Source organism: Panthera tigris, chromosome B2, assembly GCF_018350195.1.
Source record: "Panthera tigris isolate Pti1 chromosome B2, P.tigris_Pti1_mat1.1, whole genome shotgun sequence".
In the NCBI taxonomy this organism is placed as follows: domain Eukaryota; kingdom Metazoa; phylum Chordata; class Mammalia; order Carnivora; family Felidae; genus Panthera; species Panthera tigris.
In genome coordinates, this window is record NC_056664.1 from 39144828 (window position 1) to 39153297 (window position 8470).

Below are 8470 nucleotides of genomic sequence, written 5' to 3' on the forward strand. Positions count from 1 at the left end.
AAGTGACTGACTCTAGATTTCAGCTCAGGTCATGATCTCACAGTTCGTGAGTTTGAGCCCCACATGGGGCTCTGTGCTGACAGTGCAGAGCCTGCTTGGGATTCTCTCTCTCTGCCCCTCCCCCACTCATGCCCACTCTTGCTCTCTCGCTCCCTCTCAAAACAAATAAATAAACTTTTAAAAAAAGAAATACCCTGTTGAAAATATAGGGCCAGGGTGGGTGTGAGGAGACTCTAGATAGTTCCAAGCCAGTAAAGAACAGCACAAGAACATTAATAGCACAGTAGTAGCCTTCCTCCCAAACCTAAGAAGGGTGAAATACCATAGCTGACCCTTTAACATTGGGGTAATTTTGTTTTAAGGAAACCCAAGTTTTTCAGCCTCACCTGTCTATAGAGGGACTTCCAACTACAAGTGTCATCCATATTTCACCAGTGTTTGCCCTCACTGCTATTACAGAACTTCTACCCAACCCCAAGTCCTACTGAGTGATTCCTGGGGACCTCTGGAGGCTTCCCGCACAAGCCTGCTTGTGTTGTCCACTGTGTCCTGCTCACTGCCTCCCGTCTGCCTCACAGGGGCCCCTCCACCAGGTGTGAAGTCTCCAGGGCGTGGACCCAAGAAGCCACCTCCTGATATTGGCAAACCCAACCAACTCCTCCAGACTGCCCTGGCCTGAAGGCTCTCAGCATTTCATGAAGTAGGAGGGCAGATGCCTCTCCCGGCCACACTTGGTCACCAGAACAGGGCAGCCCATGCCCAGCAGAGCCCTTCTCTCCACTGAGAGAGTCAGAGAAGAATACAGGGTTCTGAGACACAAATACAGTCCTAGTAGGAACTACCATTTACTGAGCATTTACTGTGTGCCAGGACCTGTGCCGAGCAGTTCCTATGGGCAGACTCATTTAATTCTAACAGCTAGGTTGGCTGCTGTAACAAAGAGACCCGACAGTAACCCAGTGGCTTAAAGAAGTTCCAAGTCTCTTTCTTTCTCATATAACACAGGAGAGAGGCACTTTGGTCGGGAGGCAGCTCTGCTTCAGGCAGAGAGTCAGTGACCCGGGCTCCCTCCATTCCCCAAGACATGGTCCTGATCTTTACGGGGGCAGCCGCTGCTGTGTCTGTTTGCAGCCAGGAAAAAGGAGAATGGGAACATGGAGGTGGCATGCTTATTGCCCTCAGGCCCTGGGCCTGTCAGCCCCCTACATCGCTCCACCCACATTCTGCGGGTGGGAACTTCATCACCCGGCCTCAGCTAACTCCAGGGATCCTGGGAAACAAATGGGTGCCCAACACAACTCTTTTAGAGTAAAAAGAAGGAAATATGTTCTGGTGGACAGCTGTCAGCCTGCTCTACTATCTCTCACACTTACGCCCAAAGATGCTCAGATGGATAAATGCTCACCCTTAGGTAATAGCTATCTGATCTGAAAAACTAATTTTAGCCATTAAGGTAGAGCTGAATCCCTTTCAGATAAAATGTGTGTTTCACATGTTTTATTAACAAGGATCTAATGGAGAGGCAAGACTTAACCCAGAGATATAGCTCTAACAAGGTGGGGATTGGGACAGACCTTTTCAAGTGGCAGCACAGTGTATGTTTTAGAACAAAGAGACTTGGATGTGAGTCTGTCCAGGGCCTTCACTTAGGAAGAAGATTGCTGAACCTCCCAGCCTTCAGTTCTCTGCAGAAGAGGATCCAAGAAGATAATGAATTATCTTGGCCAACTGAGCTGAGAGGGGCTGTCATGCCTAGGATTATTTTAGTCTGAGGGGACCCGCACATCTTACCACCAAAGCTGCTTTTTGGGAAGGCCAGAGGTGTCCCTTCTCAAAGTCTGGGCTTGGGATGAACAGGTCTCCAAAGGTGAGCCTGAAAGAGCTTGGCAGTATCTCTCCCCTGTGTGTGCATGTGTGGCTGCTTCAGCCAGCTGGGCGGCTAGTCATTTATTCACATGGATGGCTTGATTTTTGATTGAGTTAACAAGTACTTATTGGACACAATTTCCTGAAGGCCTGCAGTAAATTGGATGCTATATAGGTATATGGGAACCCTATAAATTTTTATAACCCCGCATTCTTCAAATATTGGGATAGTATAAGATAGCTGAGGAAGAAGGGGAGGGAAGAGCAAACACTAGAGATGGAAGGGCCGTGGGGAGGCAGGCGGGAGGAGAGGGAAGGTTGGTCCGTTCTTCCTGTTTCCAAGCACCAATGAGTGTGTTTGCCAATGAGAATGAACCGGCCCATTGTGCAAACTACTAAGATATGAAATCTGGCCTCGTCTGAGTGCTTCTTAAGTGCCAGGCACTATGCTAAGTGTTTTCTCTACACTATTTCGTTTAATCCTAACAACGCTGAAGACTGGCACTATTATTGTGGCACTATTGCTAGCCCATTTTAGGGATGCAGAAACAGAGGCAGACAGATGTTAAGCAACCCACTCAAGGTCACACAGCTAGTAAATGGCAGGTTCAGGTTTGCAACCCAGGCCTGTCTGATTCCCAATACTGTACCCTAACCACTGTGGCTGACTTCCACTTGTTAGCTATAGGCCTCAGTCTTCTCATTTGTCAAATAGGACCACTACATCCAGCTCTGTTTGCCTTACGGTGTTGTTGTAAGGATCCACTGAAAAGGATTGCCAAAGAGTTCTGTAAATTTACAGAGCCTTATGAAAAAGGATTAACCAGCATTGCTCCAAGTTTTGCTAAGATTATTTTACTTTAGAGAACAAAACAGTCAGGAGTAGCAAGATTAAAATAAGCCTCCTGTACTCATAAACAATTTTGGAGGAAGGATGTTGACTCTCCTGGCAGAGAACAGTTCCAAGCCCTAAGAGCTCAGAGTTGTTTTTACCCCTGACCACCTCATCAGAACATCTAGGAATCAATGACACAGCCATCATGTTATGACAACTCTCAACAAGACGTGTAAAGAGCCCCTTGTGGAAAGGAAGTGAGACCCTGGCCAATAACCAGCCCTGACTAGTCAGCCACATGAATGGGTTCACTGTGGAAGTGGATCCTCCACCCCCGGTCAAACCTTCAGATGACGCAGCCTCAAGAGAGACCCTGAACCAAAAGCTGCTCCTGAATCCCTGACTGATAGAAACTGTGAGAGATAATAAATAATTATTGTGTTAAGCCACTAAGTTTGGGGGTAATTTCTTACACAGCAATGGATAACTGATAAATAGTCTATGCTATTTCATGGCTTAAGTATAAAGTTAAGGGATAGTAATCCAAGTTCTTGATTCCAAGAAAGAAAAACCAATTCTGGAAAATGTTAGCCAGGAGGGAATTTTCTGGGAGGGTCTATTGGTAACCTGGGTTCGGAAAAAGGAAGAGCCAGGTAGCCACAGTTCCATGGCTCTGAAAAGCCATTAACCATCCCACACATCCTGTCTTAGTTCAGACTGCAGACAGAATACCAGAATATAACAGAATAACAGATTAGGGGGATTAAACAACAAGTATTTGACTCTCACAGTTCCAGAGGCTGAAAGCCCAAAATCAAGGTGCTGACAATTTGGTGTCTGCTGAGAGTTCTCTTCCTGGTTTCAGATGGCCATCTTCTTGTGGTATCCTCACATGGTGGATAGCAGAGAGAGGGGAAGCAAGATCTCTTGAGTCTTTTAAGGGCACTAAATCCATTCATGAGAGCTCCACCATCATAACCTAGTTACCCCCTAAATCCCACCTCCTAATACCATCACATTGGGAGTTCAGATTTCAACATATGAATTTCAGGGGGACACAAACACTCAGTTCATAGCACATCCTCAGTCTACTCTCTTGGGCTTCAATGTCTGGAGTGATAGTGGCATGGATCATGTCCCAGAGAATGGAACCATGTTCTGCTTTGATGACATCAAATAAGTTGAAAAGAGTTCATTAAAGGAAAGAAACAAAGGCTGAATTGGGGGGGGGGGGGTCACCTGATCTGTTCTCAAAGGGGACTATCCTTTTTTTTTTTTTTTGCTGTGATTGAATTTGTTTATTTTTTTAATATAATTTATTGTCAAGTTGGCAAACATACAGTGTATACAGTGTGCTCTTGGTTTTGGGGGTAGATTCCCGTGATTTATCACTTACATACAACACCCAGTACTCATCCCAACAAGTAGCCTACTCAATGCCCATCGCCCATTTTTCCCTCTCCCCCACTGCCCCCCATCAATCCTCAGTTTGTTCTCTGTATTTAAGAGTCTCTTATGGTTTGCCTCCCTCCCTTTCTGTTTGTAACTACTTTTTTCCCCCTTCCCTTCTCCCATGGTCTTTGGGTAAGTTTCTCAAGTTCCACATATGAGTGAAAACATATGCTGTCTCTCTGACTGACTTATTTCACTTAGCATAATACCCTCCAGTTTCATCCATGTTGCTGCAAATGGCAGGATTTCATTCTTTCTCATTGCCAAGCAGTATTCCATTGTATATATAAACCACATCTTCTTTATCCATTCATCAGTTGATGGACCTTTAGGCTCTTTCCACAATTGGACTATTGTTGAAAGCACTGCTATAAAGTTTGGGGTACATGTGCTCCTATGAATCGGCACCCCGTATCCTTTGGATAAATTCCTAGTAGTGCTATTGCTGGGTCACAGGGTAGTTCTATTTTCAATTTTTTGAGGAAACTCCACACTGTTTTCCAGAGTGACTGCACCAGTTTGCCTTCTCAAGGGGGAATATACCTGACTCATATCTGAGAAGCTTAGCCCAGAAAGAAGGGGGTAATCATAGGCAGAAAGGACAGTACAGACACACACAAAAAAAGATCTTCCAGAAATTGAAGCTTCTAAGAGCTCAGATCGTGTGGCTGAAAGTGGTCCACTTCTTCCACCTACCCACAGATGGCTCCTTCAGCCAGAGCTCAAAAATCCCAACTTTGGGGAAGCCCCATGGGTAGGTACATGATGGGCACAAGCAAAATGTAGATGTTTTCCTGACAGATTTCCAAAATAACCAATGCCACCACTGGGTCGGTCCCTTTCTCTGTCACACACTCCCCTCGTGTTTTGTGGGATTCCCAGGGACAGAATGGCTGGCCCTTCCCTGGATCAGGTGTTAGGCCCTTCTCTATCTCCATCCTTACTTTCTATCCCACTAAGGAACTTTTCTACAATCCTATATTTACCCACTTAGCATTTCCTAAATATTTTTCTCAATTTTATGATTGCATCTTTCCTGGTTTGTTAGGAAAACAAGTCTATTCCCACCTGGCCAATAGCTAATTTAAAGCATAATCCTGTCCTCAGGCTAATGTCTTTATGACACTATGACACTAACTGGCTGGTATTGATGTTAGCTTTTTTGGGGCCAAGAGCCATACATTTCTACCAACAAGAACTTAGCATAGGCTAGAATAAGGCCAGTATAAGGAAGATTAACTACAAATAGGAAAATAAATGAGGGACCACCATGATTCAAAGCACATAATAACTAGTCAAATACGTATTAAGTAGATGAATAAACGTACCTGTGTAAGGCTCTAAAAAGGATGAATAAGGATGACAGTTCTCATAAAAGAGTATTACAAAGCTTTTGTATTTCAAAGACCAATAAATTTTTTTGTTTTGTTTTTTAAATAGGGAAAGGAAAAATCAACAAAGGATTGCTACCTTTTTATTTTTCCAAGTAAGGACATTTTCAGAAAACTATCATCTCTATTACTACTCTCTCATGAGATAATAGACTCTTTGACATCAGCAAAGAAGGAAGGGTGTAATCACCGAATGAAGGACAGTCTTTCCAGAGACAGGATCATCAGCACATTAGATAGGGGTCTTAACTGTACATTATAGAGTCTCCCTCTAGCTAGTTTAAGCACAAAATGATGTATTACAGAGTCTAGATAGTCCACAGAATCATTGGAAGAGCTGAATGACTTCCAGTATTGATGCCCCACACCACACCAGAGAACCAGGCCACTGAGGAATCTACCAAATCTACCAGCAGCTGCCACAACAGGTGGGTCCTGGAGCCCCTCGGTGCCTCAGTATAACCACCATGCCCATGTTCTATTCAACTTCCAACATTATCCAATGGCAAATCAAAACCCTGCATGAGTTCAGCTAATTGGCAAAACCTAAACGTACCACATCCCTGGATCTCCATCTGCCAAGGTGTCTGGGAAACATATGTTCAATTTTCAGCCTCTGCAGTTACAGGATGGCATGTGGGGCTATAGAAGGTATGGAATAAATCAATTTGCCACTGTTGGTGAGCTTTGGTGGCATACTCATGAAACGCGTCAAGGTCTGATGCTAGACCACAGAATCAAATTTGGGCATGAAAGCCATCCTGAGGGATGTGTGCAGTCATGCTTTATTGAGAAGGCCCTTAAGGTCAACAGACTCACACTGGCACTGTGACTCTTCTCATAAAGAGAGTTTGCTGCCTGGAACCACAGCATTAACCACACCATAGTGGATATCTGTTGTATTCATGGCTGCCCATCACCTTTTGGGTAGCTTTCTTCCACATTTGGGAATATTTGCTTGTAATGAATCCCATCTCTCCAATAGGAAAGTCAGAATTCAAATTTCCAGACTCCTTTGCAGCTAGGATTCAGCAAATGATCTGAGCTCTGCCAGTCTTGATGTCCCCACTTGAGATCTGATGTGGAAAAGGGTAGCGCAAAGAAGCGAGGAGCATGTGGAGCTTCCACACGTACTGACATGAACAGCAGCAGAAGCTCAGCCTTCAGGGGTGGTGATAAGGTCTGACTCCCAGCTCAGAAGCGGCGGTGGTGCTGGTAGAAGTGGCTGCTACCTAGTGCTCAGTCGTAGCAGCCACAGCAATGCCAGTCTCCCCCCGTGTGATGGTCCTACAGCACGGTTTAGGGGATCATTCCTAGAAACCTTACCTCAGTCCTATTTCTCGGCCCTGCAATGACTTTATCCTTCAGAATAAAATCCCGCGTCTATAATCCCCTGCCAGAGTGGATGCTGCTGTAAGCAACTGTGGAGCGACCTGTTGTGCTGGGTGAGTCAGGAACACCCAACTCTGAATCCATGGCCTCTTTACCTTTCCTGCAGCAGACGGTGTCTACCTAGGCCTCGTCCCCCATCTTCTTCTTGAGTCACGTGCAGAGAGGGTCGGGAGAAAAGTGTCCTTTCTCTCTGACTCCCCCCATCCCAGGGGCTCCTACCGCCCAAGCATGCTCTTTTTCATCGAATTTTGATAAACAACACTTTGTGCGGGCAGGTATTCAGTAAATGTTTGAGGAATGATTTAACGACCGGTTAAGCACACTATAAAGTTATGCCCAGGTGGTTCCACAATCCGGACCTGTGCTATTCATGACAGTATCCACTAGCTGCACATAGCTACTGAGCACTTGAAATGTGGCTAGTACAACTCAGGAACTGAACTTTTATTTTATTTTATTTCAGTTGACTTAAATTTTAAAATTTATATCCAATTCCATTTTTGGAAAACTTTTAGCTTGTTGAACATGTTATGTAAAAGTACTTTTTCAGCACTAGATTTTATGAAGGCTAAATATAGATCAAATGTTTCCAGCAAAAATTTAGCACGTGTTCAATACATATCGAGATGCGCTGTGATTGTAAACTACCTACCAGATTCCAAATACTTTATGAAAAAAAGGATGCAAAATATGCCATTAATAGTTTCATATTGATTACATGTGGAAATTATAATATTCTGGACATGTTAGGTTAAACAAAATATATTATTAACACTGATTTCACCTGTTTCTTTTTACATTTTTTCATGTGTGACTATTAGAAAACACAGAATTAAATATGTGGCTTTCTATTAGTTTTCTGTCAGACAGCACAAATCTGTACATTGGTGTCAGTGTCACTCAGCAGGCAGATGGGGTGTCGAGGACACAGTTTACCTCTGAGCACTGGGGCCTCTAACCCTGCAGACCTGGCCAATCCTTGCAGCTCATTCCCCTGCCAGCTGTAAACCCAAAAGAAGGAAGTTTAGGCACGGGCCCTACAACATGCGTCAGAGCAGAAGTCACAAGTTTGGTGTTTTAGGAACCAGGCAGGTGGCCTACTAGGAAAAGGGCCAGAGGTAAGGCCACAAGCAGTGACCAGCTGTGCTATTTATAGGCCATATACAAAGAAAAATTCCCCAAGTGGATATCCCTGGGTCACCAGTGAGCCATCCCTGCACAGGCCCTTGGAATCAAAAGGAGGCTCTGAGCCTCAAACATGGTCGCTTCATCCACGGGTGAAGAGTCTGAAGCCAGAGCGGAGAGAGCTGTGCTAAATGGCACTCAAGCATGGACTGAGCGCTAAGTCTCCTAACGCCCCCGGAACACGCCAGCTCTCAGCTTTGGGTGCTGGCAAAAACACACCAAGCAGGTCCGATTTAAGAAAGGAAGAATCCACCCTCCAGGGATGGGGCCGCCTGCCACCCACCTGTAGATTTCCAAGCTCCTTTTTCCAGGCACTGCAAGTACCAGCCCATTCTGAGGAATTAGAGCG